At 46.2% G+C, this 3,397-nt stretch overlaps 1 pseudogene; it reads left to right on the top strand.

Moving 5' to 3' along the window:
* The first annotated feature begins 1,107 nt into the window (after positions 1-1,107).
* LOC141843598 (uncharacterized) lies at positions 1,108-3,035 on the top strand (annotated as a pseudogene).
* The last annotated feature ends 362 nt before the right edge of the window (positions 3,036-3,397 follow it).

Genomic DNA, 3,397 nt, shown 5'->3' with positions numbered 1-3,397 from the left:
GATGATATTTATTAGTAAAAGTTAAAAAAATATATTTACCTTTATTTTTGTTATTATTAAAAGGATGATTTTGAAAAAAAAATTAAAAGAATGCTTAGTGTCTCATGTTTTAAAAATTATCATTTTTTTCTTTATACAATATTATTATAGTATTTTTATCAAAATTATTTTGTTCTAACACTCGTCAAGCTATTTCATGTTATATCAATTTTAATCAAACTTATTTCAAGTTGTAGTAATGTTTTATAGTTTTTACTAATATTGAAGTAATTTTAAAATTGGAAAGTAATTATGATTAATATTGAAGTAATTTAATTAATATTAAAATAATTTTAATCAAAATTATTATAACAATGTTGGACTAATATAAGTAAAGTGTAAAGAAGATCAATTTTAGGATAAAAATTAAAATAAAATGTCTGTTTAAATTTTTTTAAAAATAAATAGCGCTTTTAATGATAATAAAAATAAAATATGCCTTTTGATTTTGTCCTATTTTATTTATATTTTGTAAATCATAAGACGTAGAAAATAATATTCTAAACTATAAGTGTAAAATAGGAAAATATGGCAAATGAAAATTTCTCTAGAAACTATTAACTTTTGAGGTCCCGGGGCAATGTTGCCGCTGTAAGACATTCAGGTTGTCTCCCAGGCACCCGCGGTTCGATCTCTAGCTACGACGTATTTGCAGAAATTTTTCTCCAAATGGAGAAAGCAATCAAAAGATGTTGGGCGTCTGGGTTAGTCATTTCCTCCAAATGGGGAATGCAATCAACGGATGCTAGGCGTCTGGGTTGGCCGCTGCGTGCGCTTTCCGATTTACCCTGGTAGTTGATGCAAAACTTCCGTGGGATCGGGCCGATAGTGAAAAATTTCCGTCGGATACGGCCGATCATTTTCAAGATGCGCTTCCCAATTTATCTTAGTGGTCGGTGAAAAATTTTCATGAGACCGAATCGAATCACCCCAAAGTTAGTTGAAATTTATCATTTTTTAAGGTGTATGTGACAATTATCCAAAAAAAATGATAGGGAGATGAGGAAAACAGACATCAACGGAGATAACAAACCCACCTGCCTTCTTTTTCCCCGTCCGCCAACACATCCCCACGTCCCCGCCATGCCTTTAATGGAAACGGCAGCTGGCGTCGCCGCCGCCACCGCCACCGCCGGCCTAAGCCATGCCGACTATGTTGAATCCTCTCTACGCTCCCGCGCCGGCGAATCCTGGGATGAACCCTCTTTGCCCCCTCCCACTACCGCCGCCACCCGCCTCCGCTTGATGTGCAGCTACGGTGGCCGCATCTTCCCCCGCCCGAGCGATAAGACCCTATGTTACTTATGCGGAGAGACCCGCATGGTGGTCTTGGACCGCCAATCTTCTCTCACTGAGGTTTCCACCAAGCTCTCTCAGAACCTTCTCGGCGGCCGCTCCTTCTCCCTCAAGTACCAGCTCCCCAACGAGGACCTCGACTCGCTCATCTCAGTCGCTACAGATGAGGATCTTGACACCATGGTGGAGGAGTACGATCGAATCGTGGCCGCTTCCTCCTCTGGCGCTGGGGGCGGTGCCACCGGCTCCTCCCGCCTCCGGCTGTTCCTCTTTCCATCTAAGTCGGATATGTCGCCTGCTTCCTCGATTGGGTCTCTCCTGGATGAATCCAAGTCGGAGACTTGGTTCGTGGAGCCGCGCTCAAGCGCCATGGATGGAATGGGAATCGACGGACTCCCTCGCGGCCTGTCCTCTGACACCGCCTCCGTCAATTGCCTCCTCGGCCTCGAGGACGACTCCTCCGTGCACTCCCGAAGTGGCGCTACAATCCCCGGCCGTGGCGGAAGGGACCACATAGATCGGCCTGAGCCCGCTCGTGATCCCGCACCGGAAATCTTCCGGCAATCAGACCCGCCAAACTCACGACGTTCACTCCTTCCCTGACTCGGCGATGCTCGATACGACTTCCTCCTTCGGATCTGCTTCTTCCCCTCCACCGATCCCCCTTTCCGCATCTTCCGTCTCCTCCACCGAAAACCCTCGCAGACATTTCTCCTCCGATGACGAACAACACGATCCGGGTGTGATCTCCATCCTCCCTCAGCAACCTACGAAACCAAGTCCGAACGAACCACCCATCCCTATTCCTGGTTCAAGGTATCGCTTCTTCTAGTATCTAATATGCAGAAAAGTTGTGATTTGCATAAGCTCTTAGCCAAAAGAACTGCTCCGATCTCTTCTTCCAGGATACTGTATTCGAATGCCACCACTGATCAAAACCGTGAGCTGTCTGTTTCCTCGGATCCGAGCAATCACGTTCCGATTCTGGCAAATGGTGTCGCCGGTTACCAGTTGCCCCAAGTGCAGCAGTCACAACTCCATCTGCAATTCCATCAACAACATCCACAGTACATCTCAGTGAATCCCCATTTCATACCCAACCCTGCCGCCGGCAACGTCATCCCCGCTTCATCTTACTACCCGATCGCCTCCCACGCAATCCAGCAATCTGCGCAAACCCACACATACGACCCCCAGATTCCCATGTACTACTACCCGCTCCGGCCACCTGCGACGTACAATCCGGCGGATCCCAGTTCCATGCCTCCCCCGGCAAAACATGCTGTGTCGGTCCCTGCTAATGGCGCATCACAAACGCCACTAATTCACATGGCGCCCGAACAAACACATCCCTTCGCCAGAGTCGGGTACCATGTGGTTCAGCACCCCAATCTGTCTCAGTCGTCGGCAACGATGATTAATTATGGATATGAATTCGGCGGCGTTGCCCGCCTGCAGATGTATTACTCTCAGGCGGCTACAGCCCCGGCATTATCTCCTCAGTGTCAGTCGGCGATCTCTGCTGTGGCATCTACTGATGCCGAGGGAAACAGAGCATCATGAGTCTACTTACTTCCAATTGTGTGATCATATATTCTATTCAATGTTCTTAGTTATTCCGGAGGACTATCCATTGTTGTTAGTGAATCAAGCGTACGCCTGTTCTTATAGGAACAAGTAAAGGTGGTGTTAGTCGGAGTTCCTGGTGTTCGTCCTTGAGTCCACAAAACCTTGTGTTTTGTACACTCTCATCTGTCAATAAACTTACAAAGATTTGAATGCACTTGGAGTCTCCTTTTTCATCTGCTCGAACTCCTCCTCTCCGTTTGCCTTTGAAATAGAAATTTCGATCCTCCGGTGTGCTCTCAATGACCTACAAGTCAAAGTGCATCATTGGAGGGTTGGTGTTGCCGACACGGCTCCTCCGACGGTCAAATCATCACTGGCTAAAAGATGAAGCTTGCGTAAATGCGAGAGAAAGAAATGCCAAAGAAAGAGAAGAGTGATTGTTGGTGAAGAAGAGTTGTCTTTATGTGTGATAAAAAATCATTCCCCTTTAACT

This window comes from Curcuma longa, chromosome 1, assembly GCF_044706935.1.
Source record: "Curcuma longa cultivar G26 ecotype Majalengka, Jawa Barat chromosome 1, ITB_CL_G26_1.1, whole genome shotgun sequence".
Lineage (NCBI taxonomy): Eukaryota > Viridiplantae > Streptophyta > Magnoliopsida > Zingiberales > Zingiberaceae > Curcuma > Curcuma longa.
The sequence above is the reverse complement of the archived record's forward strand: the minus strand, read 5'-3'. Positions and strand labels throughout refer to the sequence as shown.